The 16,622-nt window shown below is 47.9% G+C and overlaps 1 long non-coding RNA gene across 1 annotated transcript; it reads right to left on the reverse strand.

Annotated features, from left to right (window-relative positions):
• Positions 1 to 7,559: 7,559 nt before the first annotated feature.
• Positions 7,560 to 14,874, reverse strand: LOC136576160 (uncharacterized). Its single transcript, XR_010786314.1, has 3 exons — positions 14,760 to 14,874; positions 11,769 to 11,961; positions 7,560 to 8,171 (listed from the first exon to the last, which is right to left on the reverse strand). It is a non-coding gene; the product is annotated as an uncharacterized lncRNA (long non-coding RNA).
• Positions 14,875 to 16,622: the final 1,748 nt, after the last annotated feature.

Raw genomic sequence — 16,622 nt, forward strand, 5'->3', positions numbered from 1 at the left:
TGAGACAACCGATTCCCGCTGTTAACGCTTTGCATGCAACGATTGCTCTGATTTCATTAGGCCTTTTTGCATGTAATCAGATATACTTCAGTCTAAGCCGAGGTACCTACTATTACCCCAAAAACCTGGGGAAAATATTTGACTTGAGTATACGCCAAGGGGTAATATTAGGTACCTCGGCTAACACTTGGATCGGCTATACTCAAGTATTTATTGTGGCTGCTGCTACAGGCACAATACATACAAACACGTATGTACCTACATACATGCACTTATCACCATAATCCCCATACCGCTCCTCATCCAAATCACTAGAACTCCCATCCCCCATACTTTGCCACTCTTTCCTGGTGTCGCGGGAGGTCCCGTCAAACTTCACCCGACACCAGGAAGTAGGTGACTGATGTCATCGGCTGCAGGCCCGCCCGAGACGCGGTTGAATCTCTGTACATGGAATGTAAGTATGTGTGTAAGGAAGTCGGTGGGTGGACATGCAGCCCCTTTTTTGGGCTCACAATCTAGGCTTCTACTCAGGTAGATCTGGTATTTCTCGTGTCTGTAAACCACACCAGCGATTTAAACCAGTGCTTAATATTTACATTAGACCTACTTTAATGTTTTTGGCCCAGTGCAATATTCCCCCTGACGCACGTGGCCGGTGAATGAGGGGCTTTTTTTGCCGCCTGACCCCTTACGTCGCATAGCATAGCCATGCTCCTTGTTAAAACTGTCTTTGGAGGACGGCCGCTTTGTGGACACCTCCTCGTTTGCGGACGCGAGTGGCGTCTTGATATGGCGCTGGGTTGTACCGCTATTTTTCCTGCCTTTTTGTACCTTGTTAACCCCTTAGTGACGGAGGCAAATTTTGGAAATCTGACGTGTCACTCAACGTAGCATAACTCTGTAAAGGTTTTGCATATCCAAGTGATTCTGACAATGTTTCTTCGCCACATGTTGTACTTCATTTAGGTGGTAAAAATAGACCAATAGAATTTATGTATATTTATTAAAAGTGCCAAAATTGGGAAAATTTTGAAAAAAATTGTCTTTCACATTTTTCAACTGTAATATCTCAAATATGTGCAAACATAATGTACAAGTCTTTGATAAGATATACATTTTCATCTGTTTACTTCATTCTGAACGCACGTTTCAAAAACTTTCGTTTTTTTTTAACCATTTAGGAGACGTACAAATTTAACATTAATTATTAACATTTTGAGGAACACTTTGTTTTCCGGCACCAAGCCAAGATTGCAAAGGCTCAGGAGTGTCAGAATAATAGATACCCCCCCAAATGACCCCATTTTAAAAACTACACCCCTTAATGTATCCACTATGGGGGATCAGGAGGATTTTGACCCCACAGCTTTTTTTTTCAGGAATTAATGCAATTTAGAGGCGAAAAAACTAAATTTCATATTTTTACAAATGTCATTTTAAAGACCTATATTTTTTTGCTATAATGCACAGGAAAATGAGGATTGACACCCCAAAATGGATACGCCTGTTTCTCCCATGTTCAGAGACATACCCGTTGTGGCCCTAATCTTATGTCTGAGTGCACAACGGGGCCCAAAATAAAAGGAGTAGTCGGTGGCTTTCAGAACAGAAATTTTGCATTAAAAGGGTTGTCCCGCGCCGAAACGTAAAATTTTTTTTTGCACAGACCCCCACATAGTACACAGTAAAAGCGCATCTATTTGTTTTTTTTTTTAAAAAGTCTCTTACCTGGGTCCCCGTTCTGCAGCTTTGAAGAATCTTCTTTCCAAGATGGCGCCGCTGGTCTTCTCCCACAGTGCACCACGGGTCTTCTCCCATGGTGCACCGTGGATGTTCTTCTCCAGCCTGCGCTCCACTACCGATTCCAGCCACCTCATTGGCTGATCGGCACCACGTGATGGAGGCGGAGCTACGCAATGATGCGAAGAAGAGGGAGGAGCCAGGACGCAGCTCGTGAGCCCGGACCATCAAGAGGAGGAATATTTAGTGTGCAAGCGCGACTGTTCGTGCGACCAGAGGAGAAGTTTGGTCGGCACCATGGAAACGGGTACGCCAGCACTGGAGGGGGTAAGTATATAACTTCTGTATGGCTCATATTTAATGCACGATGTATATTACAAAGTGCATTAATATGGCCATACAGAAGTGCTTAACCCCACTTGCTTTTGCAGGACAACCCCTTTAAGGCCTTTTATGCCCTATTGCCCACTTGTAGAGCCCTTGAGCGGCCAAAACCATAGAGACCCTCACACAAATTATCCCGTTTTTAAAACTAGACCCCCTAACAAATTCATCTACAGGTCTACTGAGAATTTTTACCCTACAATTTTTGAATAAATCTAAGCAAAGCAGAAGGAAAAAATGACGATTTTCATTTTTTTGGCAATTGTGTCATTTTAAAAAGTTTTTTTTTTTGTACAGCACACACTTGAATGAGGACTTTCACCCCAAAATGGATACTCCTGTTTGTCCCGTGTTCAGAAACATACCCATTGTGGCCCTAATCCACTTACGGGACCCATGGCAAGCCTATAATGAAAGGAACACCCGTTGGATTTCAGGGCACAACTGAATACATTCCAGGCCCCATTGCTCACTTGTGCGGGGAAAAAAATGGACTCCCTAAAAATACCCCCCCTCCCCCACCCCCTCCGCGCCCTTTTTGGCGTTCCCTAAATCTTAGATAAAAGTAATAATTTATACTACGTGTTTTTTTTTCGAAGACAGGGGTAATTACGGAGGCTGGTTGGGATGGGTACAGTGGGCAATAAAACCGGGTATCCCCCCATCTCTCATGCTTTTTGTGGGGTACTTCTTGACCTCAGTGGTAGGGATGGGGTGTAAGGCTGGGTTCACACTGGGCGGATTTGCCACGGAAATTCCTTCTGGAATTTCGACGCTGCAAATACACCTGCGGCTGCTAATCCTAGCATTAGCCAGCCATGTGGACGAGATTTCTCAGAAATCTCGTCCACACGGGACGGCGAATCCGCAGTGGCAAAGCCGACGCTGCGGTGCGCATTCACCGGCCGCAGCTGTTCATTTTTTATTCATCCGCTGCGGCCGCGCTCTCCTCTATGGGAGCGCCGGCGGCAGCGGAGAAGTGAGCAGCCAGGCTGCATCAAAACCCGTGGCTAAGTGCCGCGGGTTTTGAAGCAGCTGATTCCTGGCAGAAATCTTGCAGTTCTTTACTGCGACCAAACCGCGAGATTTCCGCACGGAATCTGCCCAGTGTGAACCCAGCCTAAAAAGTGGCACTCTGAGTCTCTGTAAGCTTGCGGAGGTGCGGCGGTCTCACACAGAAGGCGCTCAACAAGCTGCTCCTGGAACTGCATGAAGGCGAGCGTTCCCGGGGCTTCTTGTAAATTACGGATTACAGGTAGCGGTCTGAATAACGCCGAGCTCACACGGCCGTATGTGGAATCCGCTTGCGGAGGCCTGCAGTGGATCCCAGCTGTGAGCCGGCTGTGACCCTGCGTACGGCCGCGTAATGTACTGCGCATAACTGCCTACTCACACAGGCGGTCATGCACGCTACACCTTTTTTTTGCTTGTATGTCGCTTAGCGATGACACAGGTACCCGCAGCCCGTACACAATGTAGTCGCGTATGGGCTGCGGGTATATCCGCGATCATGGAGCACAATGGGTTCTATGTTGCCGATATCAGCGGTAAAATAGAACCTGCTGCGTTCTCTTTTCTGCGAGTGGATTACACAATTCTGACCCGCTAATGTGAGCGGAAATGTGTAATCCAATGCGATTGATCTGCGTAATACCGCAGATCAGACGCATGCGGAATCCGTAATTCCTATCCGGTCATGTGAGACCGGCCTAAGGTAGATCGCTACTTTTTTATTACGTGACTGGGGACCGCTCAACGAGGCCATCCGTCACTGCTCCAGGCTGTCGGCGACCGTTGGTCGCTGAGAGCGAGGAGATTTTAAGTTTCCTGGGCTCCCCGACTCCTGCGCATGTGTCCAGCATTTTGCCGGTGGTCGCATGTGCAGAATCCGGGAAGGTTCACGGAGGAGGATCGCGTCGGAGTTCAAATATGGAGGCCTCCGGTAAAAAGTTTCATCTCCTCTCACCGATCGCATCGGTGAGGGGAGATGAAACTTCAAATTTTTTTTTTTACTTTTACGTGATCGCCCTTATTATATAACGGCGAACACGTGACCAGGAACCACGGCCCTCCGTGAAATCTCCAGGCCCTTGGCTCACTTTTGTAGCCAGGAGCAGGGAGAATTTAAATTATCCTGGCAATCCACAGCTTTTGCGCATGTGTCCGCCATTTTGGCGACGGGCGCGTGCGCAGACGCTGAGGTAAGGTCCGCGGATTAATCCGGGGCCTTATGTACGTACTTTCATCCTCCCTCACAGATATAATCCATGAGGGGAGATGAAACGTACGCTTTTTTAACTTTAAAACTTTTTTTTACTTTTTACACATTTTTTCTCACTTTACATGATCACTGCTATCCATTGGCTGACAGTGATCATGTCCCCGGTATAATCTCTCTGCTCCTGGCTACACATGGCAGCCAGGAGCAGAGGAATTTTAAATTTCCCGGGGCTCGAGCCCCTCTGTGCACGCGCCCGATGTCAATCATCGGGCGCGCATGCGCAGAAGGGGACTTCGGGTCCCAGAACACCGGGGACATCGGCAGACCTGAGGTGAGTATTTTGACCTCCCCTCATGGATCCGATCCATGAGGGGAGGTGAAACTTTACTTTTTAAAAACTTTTTTGCAGTTTTCCGTGATCGCCGTTATCCGTTGGATAACGACGATCGCGGTATCGGGGACCACTCACCGCGGTCCCTGCTGACATCTCCTGCCTCCCGGCTACCTACAGGAGCCGGGAGCCAGGAGATTTTAAATCTCCCGCGCCGCCAGGCCTTCTGCGCATGTGGCTGTCGTAATGCCGCCTGGCGCGCATGCGCAGAAGACCGGCTTCGGGGCCCGGAGCAGCAGGGGAGCGGGGAGCAGTGCGGCTGACCTCGGTGAGTATTTTCAGCTGCCCTGATGGATCCGATCTGAATCTTTAACTTTTTTTGTACTTTTATTTACTTTTTTGCGATCGGCGCTATCCATTCTTCCTTCTTTTAGGGATTGGTAATGATTGTACTTTGAGAATCTCATTTCGCAATATTTCCCAACCTTCTTGGACATTTCTGTCCTTAAGAACATCCAGCCATTGGATTCTTCCTCTCCTCTTTCTGAGTTCATTAAAGGGGTTGTCCCGCGCCGAAACGGTTTTTTTTTTTTTTTCAATAGCCCCCCCCCCGTTCGGCGCGAGACAAACCCGATGCAGGGGTTTAAAAAAAAAACCGGATAGTACTTACCCGAATCCCCGCGCTCCGGTGACTTCTTACTAACCTTGCGAAGATGGCCGCCGGGATCTTCACCCTCGGTGGACCGCAGGTCTTCTGTGCAGTCCATTGCCGATTCCAGCCTCCTGATTGGCTGGAATCGGCACACGTGATGGGGCGGAGCTACGAGGTGCAGCTCTCCAGCACGAGCGGCCCCATTCAACACGGAGAAGACCGGACTGCGCAAGCGCGTCTAATCGGGCGATTAGACGCTGAAAATTAGACGGCACCATGGAGACGAGGACGCTAGCAACGGAGCAGGTAAGTGAATAACTTCTGTATGGCTCATAATTAATGCACGATGTATATTACAAAGTGCATTAATATGGCCATACAGAAGTGTATACCCCCACTTTGTTTCGAGGGACAACCCCTTTAATATCTGCCTTTCTGAGATCCAACCTTGAGGTCTGAGTTTTCTCAGGTCTTGCTCCTCTTTTAATCCAACATCCAAGCATATTATGCTCCCTGCCTCCTAAGATCCCGGCCACCCTTACTTCCCCAGCCATTCCATCTCTGTTGGTAAGAATTAGATCCAAGATAGCAGATCCCCTTGTTTCCTCTTCGACCTTTTGGAAGATAAAGTTGTCAGCAAGAGCAGATAAGTATTTGTTGGACCCATTACTTTTACCGGAGAGATTCCCAACAATTGTCTGGATCGGTAAACTCTCCCATGATCACTATGTTGGGCTTCTTTGAGAGCTTGGCCATCTGATGTAGAAGGAGTTCCTCCATATCTTCTGCTTGTCCAGGCGGCCTATAGTAAATGCCTATAATGGTGTCCTTTCTGTTGTTCTCTTCTTGTATTCTTACCCAAACTGTTTCTACAGAACTCCCAGCTCTGAAGCTTGAATCTCTGTGGAGATTAATGTTTTCCTAACATACAACACAACACCTCCTCCCCTTTTATTAGGTCTGATTCTTATAAATAAGTTGTATCCTTCAAGCCTTGTGTTACAATCATGTGTATCATTCCACCAAGTTTCCATGATGCCTATGACATATTTCTCTTCCTGTGTTAGGAGCTCCAATTCTCCTTGTTTGTTTCCCATGCTTTGGGCATTTGTGTAGAAACATGTTAGTTTGTGATCGGGGTCTCTTGCTCCTCTACTTGCCTTCTGAATGTTTTGTCTTTTGCAGCGTCCAAGGAGCGGGCCCACAGCCGAAAGGACAGCGGGGTAGAGAAAAGGCCTTGTCACTGGGCTCTACCATCTCCTTCCCTGGGGGTAGCTCGGGACCTGATCATATTACTGCTGGGAGAGATCACAGGGATAGCAACCGGGGGTTAACTCTAGGCTACTGAAGTTTGTTCTTTCTTCCGACTTCTAATGTATTAATTAGCTGTATATTTTTACCTGGCCTTTCACTTCCTTTTCCATGTTGTTCTAGTTTAAAGCTCTCCTAATGAGTGAAGCAAGGCGCCCACCAAATATATGCTTACCTGTCTTTGTAAGGTGCAACCCGTCTCTAGCAAACAGTCCATCGTGTAGGTAATTATGATGAGTCATCTAGCTCCTGTGGATAGGTGATAAATGGATTTTGTAAGATTTCCCCTTTAAAGGGAGGGAACCTGTCATCATCTTTTAGCTCCATAAACTACGTTATGGGGCTCAAAGTTGAGGAAACGGGGAGCCAGATCTGTTTCATAGCGGGTGCCCCGTTCCCACATTGTGTGCCCGCTATGCTGGCTTGTGGACACAGCGTGACTCTTCTCAGTCAGCGCTCTCCTATAGAGATGAATGAGAGGGCGCATGCCCAGAGCTGGCTGAGAAGAGTCAGGGTGTGCGCCAACTTCACAGCGCAGGAACGGGGCACCCGGTGAGTATTAAACAGCACCCCGGACTCACCGTTCCATCACATCTCAGCCCTATAACATAGTTTATGGGGCTCAAAGGTGGTGACCGGTTCCCCGTGCGGAGATATGAGGAATTTCCTCCAAATATGGTGGAATTTGTGGAGCAAAACCAGCCACAAAATTAGGCAACATTTGCGCCGCGTGTAAAGCCATCCGAAGGCCGCCTTCTGCAACAGAGAACCTGCAAGAAATTTTCAGTGGTCAAATCTGCACTAAAGTAGCCATATTGATTGGGGGGTGGGGTGGGGTGATGAAGGACTTTCATTACTTTGGGGTAAAAGGAACTCTACAATATATTTAGATAATTCAGAGAAATGAACACAAATCGCAGGTTTTACTACAAATTTAATGACCCCAAAATGGAGCAGAATAAAGTAGTAGGGAGCGCCGCTTCACACTTGGGTTGGGGATTTCGCTTTCCTACTCCATGCAGGTGGCAGGAAAGGGGAATCCGGCCGGACGGCATTGACTGTAATGGTGTCCATTCGGTTTCCACACAGCTGCCCGGCTTTTGGCATGCATGGCTTTTTCTTTCGTTATTCTCATCCGGATCTGCGATGGACCCTCCGACACCGATGTGAAATCGGCCTTAATCAGTCCGACTGCCGACACCTCACACAGCGCTGGATCCAGGAGGGCTCAGTAACATATCCCAGCGTCTCCAATATGGGGATCTATTCCTGGACAGGAACTGGTTAATCAGAAGGAAAGCGACTCCTGGTTCGTTTAGTATGGAGACTTTGAACTTCTATTCCGGCTCATGACCAGCAGAGGGCGCAGTGCTGGCTACTACACCGACTTGGAGAACCGTTCGCTTACGTATTCCCCCTTGTTGGCGTCCCTCATCCTCTGTCGCGCTTTCATCTGCTCTATCCGCTGTTTGTCAACGGTGTTCTTTGCATACAAGAAAAGCAGGATGCCGGAAGGAAAGCCGATCGCCCTGCGATAAGAATGACAGTGCATTATCTGAGCTGCTGCAGAACAGGGAGTGCAGCTCTGGAGTATAATACAGGATGTAACTCCGGATCAGTACAGGATAAGTAATGTGTGTACACAGTGACTCCACCAGCAGAATAGTGAGTGCAGCTCTGGAGTATAATACAGGATGTAACTCCGGATCAGTACAGGATAAGTAATGTGTGTACACAGTGACTCCACCAGCAGAATAGTGAGTGCAGCTCTGGAGTATAATACAGGATGTAACTCAGGATCAGTACAGGATAAGTAATGTGTGTACACAGTGACTCCACCAGCAGAATAGTGAGCACAGCTCTGGAGTATAATACAGGATGTAACTAAGGATAAGTAATGTGTGTACACAGTGACCCCACCAGCAGAATAGTGAGTGCAGCTCTGGAGTATAATACAGGATGTAACTGAGGATCAGTACAGGATAAGTAATGTATGTACACAGTGACTCCACCAGCAGAATAGTGAGCACAGCTCTGGAGTATAATACAGGATGTAACTCAGGATCAGTACAGGATAAGTAATGTGTGTACACAGTGACTCCACCAGCAGAATAGTGAGTGCAGCTCTGGAGTATAATACAGGATGTAATTAAGGATCAGTACAGGATAAGTAATGTGTGTACAGAGTGACTCCACCAGCAGAATAGTGAGTGCAGCTCTGGAGTATAATACAGGATGTAACTCAGGGTCAGTACAGGATCAGTAATGTACGTACACAGTGACTCCACCAGCAGAATAGTGAGCACAGCTCTGGAGTATAATACAGGATGTAACTCAGGAGCAGTACAGGATAAGTAATGTATGTACACAGTGACTCCACCAGCAGAATAGTGAGTGCAGCTCTGGAGTATAATACAGGATGTAACTCAGGATCAGTACATGATAAGTAATGTATGTACACAGTGACTCCACCAGCAGAATAGGGAGTGCAGCTCTGGGGTATAATACAGGATGTAACTGAGGATCAGTACAGGATAAGTAATGTATGTACACAGTGACCCCACCAGCAGAATAGTGAGTGCAGCTCTGGGGTATAATACAGGATAAGTAATGTATGTACACAGTGACTACACCAGCAGAATAGTGAGTGCAGCTCTGGGGTATAATACAGGATGTAACTGAGGATCAGTACAGGATAAGTAATGTATGTACACAGTGACTCCACCAGCAGAATAGTGAGCAAAGCTCTGGGGTATAATACAGGGTGTAACTGAGGATCAGTACAGGATAAGTAATGTATGTACACAGGGACTCTACCAGCAGAATAGTGAGTGCAGCTCTGGAGGATAATACAGGATGTAACTGAGGATCTGTATAGGATAAGTAATGTATGTACACAGTGACTCCACCAGCAGAATAGTGAGTGCAGCTCTGTATAATACTTGTACACAGTGAAGGAGAAGCAGTATGTATACACAAGATACTAGGATATTTCTGATGGCATCACACCAGATCTATACATGATGGACTATCAGATTGTCTGGATTATCAGGAACTCCAGTTTGGGAATGCCAACAGTTTGGAACATTAACATGAATACTGGTTAAAATACAATCTCATGCCCTGGACCCAGTTAGTCTTTTCTTGCACTTTCATGTCTTTATTACGTCCTGCACCGACCAGCTGAAGTTCTGGATAATTAGAATTTACTGTGCTGACAATCAAAATGTCTCCATTAAGCCAGAAGAGAAACTCTCCGGTGACCACAATGCCCCCTCCATGTCAGAGGGACAACTAGATCAAGCAGAACCCTGCATGCAGCTCCTCATACTTCAGCTTCCCAGTCTCTTGTCAGTATGACACATTGTAACACAAATGACCTGATTGCTGTATTCTGAGGGTCAGTGCGATTACTACAATACCAAACTTACATCGTTTTTTTTTTTTTTGCTTTACTTTTATTTTTTTTAAAGAAATTTAATTTTTTTTACAATTATTTTCTGCCGCCATCTTCTGCGCACAATAACTTTTGATTTTTCCGTCGACATAGTTGTGCGGGGCTCATTTTTTGTGAGACACCCGGTAGTTTACATTGGTACCATTTCAGAATATATATGACTTTTTGATCCTTTTTATTGCATTTTTTCTGGGAGACGGTGATTGAGAAAGTGCATTGCTGGCATTTTTTTTTTCAGACAATGTTCACCGTGCGGGGTAGATAATCCGCCGCTTTGATGGATCGGACTTTTACAACGCGGAGATACCAAATATGTATTTTTGTTTTAGGATTTAGATTTTTTTTTTTATTATAGATACGACAAAAGGGGGCGATTTAAACTATTACCTTTTTATTGTAATAAATTGTAAAAAAAAAAACAACTTGATTTTTCCTTTTTTTTTTTAGCCCCCCTGGGGGACCACAACTAGCGATGCTTTGATCGCTCCTGCAGTATGATGTAATGCTATAGTATTACATCATACTGCGAATTGACAGGCAGTCTATCAAGCCACCCCACAGGGACCGCTCAGCCAATTACAGACTGTGCTTAGCTATTCATTCATGAATGAATAGCTAAACACTATCTGTAATTGGCTGAGCGCTCAGCCAATAGCTAAGCACTAGCTGCTATTGGCTGAGCGCTCAGCCAATCAGCACAGCCCTTTCAGGAGACAGGGATTTTTAAATCCCCGCCTGCTGAAAGTGCCGGACAGCAGTGCTGGGGAGCCAGCCGGAGGTGAGTAAATTTAAAAAAAAAAATTTTTAACACTTATTGATGATTTTCAGGGAAGCGCTTATATTTCATCTTTTATCCTGTTTATGGAGAAATAAACTTGCAGATTTTATTGCACTTTAAACGAGTCTGCTACGGTCTATAGTAAAAGAAGGTTTGGACGTGGTGGGAACTGGAGTCCATTCCCGTTAAAGCGGTGCAGTGTGGGAAGCCTCCCCGTGTAAGGGTTCTACAGTTGTGGAGCTGCTGGTCTTCTGTTCTATTATACTGGATATGAAAAAAATCTAAAAGTCGTATAGTAGGACTAGAAACGACAGGACATCCCGAAAAGAGACAAACCCTCATACAAGTTGGTCAACGGAAAAATAAATAAACGTTACGGCGGCAGAAAAGAATTTTATTTTTTCCAAAGATATTTTACTTTAAAAAGTAGTGCAGCAAGAAAAAAACCAAAAAACTATATAAAACGTGTCATTGTGGTAATCGTGCCGACACAGAATGAAGTTATCGCCTGCTTTTCATGGCAGTGTGTACGACGCAGAAACAAGACCCCCCTTTTTCCCATTTCACTCCACTTAGAATTTTTTTAAAGTTTTTCAGTAAATTATATGGTACAATATATAGAACCATTAAAAAAATACGACTCGTCCCCCAGAAACCTCTCGGCCCGCAGACAGGCGAGTCGGTGGAGAAATAAAACCGTTAGCATTGTTTAAAAGGGAGGAGGAAAAACTGAAAAAAATGGCAGCTTCTTTAAGGGGTTAAAGGAAATGTCTGTCCAGCACAAGGATTTCAGCAGTGGGCAGCAGGAAGCGGGCAAGCGTAAAGCATGCATCCCCGAGCTTCAGGCCGGAGGGACAGGTTCCCTGTACATTCATGCGCAGTTCTACTTACCATGCCCACCCTATTTTCTTCATGGCATTGTCAGAAGAAGCGCCCCCTTTAAAGTACACGCTAGTCCTGTAGGCAGGGTCCTTATTCTTTGGAGCTGCATGTAATGCAGATGTGGTGTGCATGGATTTGGCATTCTCAGCAATTGGGGATCTTGGGCAGGGGGTCCTTCTGTAGATCAAGCCTGGAAACGCGCCTGAAAGTATACAAAAAAAAATGGTACATGTATAGTGAATTATATCAACAGAGACCAAGAAGTACTGTGCAGTGGTATGTACACACTACAGAGCTACGAGGAGTACCATGCAGTGGTATGTACACACTACAGAGCTACGAGGAGTACCGCGCAGTGGTCTGTAGACACCACAGAGACCCGAGGAGTACCGCGCAGCGGTCTGTAGACACCACAGAGACCCGAGGAGTACCGCGCAGCGGTCTGCACACACTACAGAGATAAGAGGAGTACCGTGCAGCGGTCTGTAGACACCACAGAGATACGAGGAGTACCGCACAGCGGTCTGCACACACTACAGAGATACGAGGAGTACCGCACAGCGGTCTGTACACACTACAGAGATACGAGGAGTACCGCGCAGCGGTCTGTACACACTACAGAGATACGAGGAGTACCGTGCAGCGGTCTGTACACACTACAGAGACACGAGGAGTACCGCGCAGCGGTCTGTAGACACTACAGAGATACGAGGAGTACCCCGCAGCGGTCTGCACACACTACAGAGATACGAGGAGTACCGTGCAGCGGTCTGTAGACACTACAGAGATACGAGGAGTACCGTGCAGCGGTCTGCACACACTACAGAGATACGAGGAGTACCGTGCAGCGGTCTGCACACACTACAGAGATACGAGGAGTACCGTGCAGCGGTCTGTACACACTACAGAGATACGAGGAGTACCGTGCAGCGGTCTGTACACACTACAGAGATACGAGTACCACCGTGCAGCGGTCTGTACACACTACAGAGATACGAGGAGTACCGTGCAGCGGTCTGCACACACTACAGAGATACGAGGAGTACCGTGCAGCGGTCTGTACACACTACAGAGATACGAGGAGTACCGTGCAGCGGTCTGTACACACTACAGAGATACGAGTACCACCGTGCAGCGGTCTGTACACACTACAGAGATACGAGGAGTACCGTGCAGCGGTCTGCACACACTACAGAGATACGAGGAGTACCGTGCAGCGGTCTGTACACACTACAGAGATACGAGGAGTACCGCGCAGCGGTCTGTACACACTACAGAGATACGAGGAGTACCGTGCAGCGGTCTGCACACACTACAGAGATACGAGGAGAACCGTGCAGCGGTCTGCACACACACTACAGAGCTACGAGGAGTACCGTGCAGCCGTCTGCACACACACTACAGAGCTACGAGGAGTACCGTGCAGTCGTCTGCACACACACTACAGAGCTACGAGGAGTACCGTGCAGCCGTCTGCACACACACTACAGAGCTACGAGGAGTACCGTGCAGCCGTCTGCACACACACTACAGAGCTACGAGGAGTACCGTGCAGCCGTCTGCACACACACTACAGAGCTACGAGGAGTACCGTGCAGCGGTCTGCACACACTACAGACATACGAGGAGTACCGTGCAGCGGTCTGTACACACTTGAACAGATTTGATTTTCTGTTCGAAAGCTTTGTGGTGGCGGCCAACCTGTAATATTCTGCAGCAAGAAAAATGGCGTAAACTAAGGATTATACCCGGCATACTGAACACGTAGAATAGTGCAGAGCATCAGCTTGTAACATATAGGAAACATGACCGGCCCCTTTATTAGAGCCCGCGGTTGGCGCTTCCCTGTATGGAAAATATTCCCCGGAGTGCGGCATAAAATCACGTGAAAAGTTTTCTATGGATCAGTTTCAGTGTGAATCCACATTAGGTGGGAAAATCCAACGATCTGAGCGACTTCCAACAAGGCCGGTCATCGGTGCTAGACTAGCCGGGGGCTCACCGCCAAACGGGGGGGTTTCTCATTTAACGGAGTGGATAATTTAGCAAGAATGGCGCGATCGAGGAAGAAAATCTACAGAAAGGGGATTCTGTGCGTGGAAATGACTTGTCACAGAAAGGGGTCAGAGGAGGATGTTAGGAATCGTTCTGACCAACAGGCTGCACAGTCAGCTGAATACAACGCTGGAGCTCCAACTAACGTGTCCGAACGCACAACTCGCCCTTTCCCCGCACGGATGGGCTATAACATCAGACCACCAGTTCAGCACCATTGTGTCTAAGAGAAACAGAAAGACTCCAGCGGGCAAAAGAGCGCAAAACTTGTATCACTGAGCAGCGGGAAAACATCTCCTGGTCAGATGGGTCCAGATTTCTGTTGCTGATGGGAGGTCAGAATTTGGCACAAGCAGCATGAATCGCTGACCCCTTGCTGTCAGCCGGTCAGAACATGTCAGCACCGCCATCTAATCTGCAGCAACTACAAGAAGCTTCCTGTCCGCAGGGGCCGATATTCCTGCAGAACCATTTCATCACCAAGTGGAATCTACGCCACGAAGAATCACTGCGGTTCTGATGGCCAAATGCGTCCAACGCCACTAGATGGGGGGTCTCTAATAAAGTGGCCGGTCAGCGTACATTCTGGTTATGGACGTGTGCTAGTAACACGCCTAAACACGCCATCCATCACGGAGAACACGTGAGCAGCCGCCATTACTGGAGCCACGCGTATACATACAGGACAGGACATACGTATACAGCGCAGCAGCCAATCCTGCGCCCTACAACCAGCGTACAGCCGTACCGTGCGAGGAGGGGGACATATCAGCACCGTACACACACACCTATAGGTGCACTATAAAGCCCAGCACACCCTCCCCAGCTGCAGGCGGCAGCTGTGCCCTTTACTTGTCCTCTATGAGGTGCAGCAGCCGTCACACCCAGCAGCGCCCCCTGCAGCACACATGCACAACCCCCATCTCTAGTCATGTGCATCGTTACCCCAGCAGCTCCTGGTGGCCCCTGACAGCCACACTGCACCCCTGGAAGCAGCCATCTTGCACTGAGCTCTGCAAACAGCACAATTTCTACCTCCAGCTTCTTGCTAAAAGCATTGCATTGTGGGAGTTGTAGTCTTCCTGCGGCAGAAGTTATGTTTGTGTTGTAACAGATGGACCGTGTCTGCAGCCGTCCGCCTGTACTGCCGGGGGTCTCCTTCATTATACTGTACGGGGGCCACAGTCATTTAGGGATCTACAGATGACGCACTGTTATGGGGGATCTGTGGATGACACAATGTTATGGGGGATCTACAGATGACGCACTGTTATGCGGAAATGCAGCTGTGGTGCGGTTTTAAAAGATGCAGCATGTTCATTCTACGGTCGTTTCCGCGGCGCTTTTTTGTCCATAGACCTCTATGGACGCAGCCAAAACCGCATCAAATACGCAGCAAAAGTAAAAAAGCGCTGCAGAAAAAAACGCTTGCGGATTTTTCCGCACAAAAATCCGCAGCAAAATCCGCAAGCCGAAATTCACCTTTGAAGCGGTTTTGTTGCAGAAGCAGTTCTTCTGCGTCAACACCGCAACGGAAAAACCGCAGTAAAACCGCGACAAATCCGCCCTGTGTGAACCCAGCCTTATGGGGGATCTGTAGATGATGCACTGTTATGGGGGATCTGTGGATGACACAATGTTATGGGGGGATCTGTAGATGACGCACTGTTATAGGGGGATCTGTAGATGACGCACTGTTATGGGGATCTGTGGATGACACAATGTTATGGGGGGATCTGTGGATGACGCACTGTTATGGGGGGATCTGTAGATGACGCACTGTTATGGGGGGATCTGTGGATGACGCACTGTTATGGGGGATCTGTGGATGACGCACTGTTATGGGGATCTGTGGATGACGCACTGTTATAGGGGATCTGTGGATGACGCACTGTTATAGGGGATCTGTGGATGACGCACTGTTATGGGGGGATCTGTGGATGACGCACTGTTATGGGGGGATCTGTGGATGACGCACTGTTATAGGGGATCTGTGGATGACGCACTGTTATGGGGGATCTGTGGATGACGCACTGTTATGGGGATCTGTGGATGACGCACTGTTATAGGGGATCTGTGGATGACGCACTGTTATAGGGGATCTGTGGATGACGCACTGTTATGGGGGATCTACAGATGACGCACTGTTATGGGGGATCTGTAGATGACGCACTGTTATAGGGGGATCTGTAGATGACGCACTGTTATGGGGATCTGTGGATGACACAATGTTATGGGGGGATCTGTGGATGACGCACTGTTATGGGGGGATCTGTAGATGACGCACTGTTATGGGGGGATCTGTAGATGACGCACTGTTATAGGGATCTGTGGATGACGCACTGTTATGGGGGGATCTGTGGATGACGCACTGTTATAGGGGATCTGTGGATGACGCACTGTTATGGGGGATCTGTGGATGACGCACTGTTATGGGGATCTGTGGATGACGCACTGTTATAGGGGATCTGTGGATGACGCACTGTTATAGGGGATCTGTGGATGACGCACTGTTATGGGGGGATCTGTGGATGACGCACTGTTATGGGGGGATCTGTGGATGACGCACTGTTATAGGGGATCTGTGGATGACGCACTGTTATGGGGGATCTGTGGATGACGCACTGTTATGGGGATCTGTGGATGACGCACTGTTATAGGGGATCTGTGGATGACGCACTGTTATAGGGGATCTGTGGATGACGCACTGTTATGGGGGATCTGTGGATGACGCACTGTTATGGGGGATCTGTGGATGACACACAGTTATGGGGGATCTGTGGATGACGCACTGTTATGGGGGATCTG

This window comes from Eleutherodactylus coqui, chromosome 8, assembly GCF_035609145.1.
Source record: "Eleutherodactylus coqui strain aEleCoq1 chromosome 8, aEleCoq1.hap1, whole genome shotgun sequence".
NCBI classification, from domain to species: domain Eukaryota; kingdom Metazoa; phylum Chordata; class Amphibia; order Anura; family Eleutherodactylidae; genus Eleutherodactylus; species Eleutherodactylus coqui.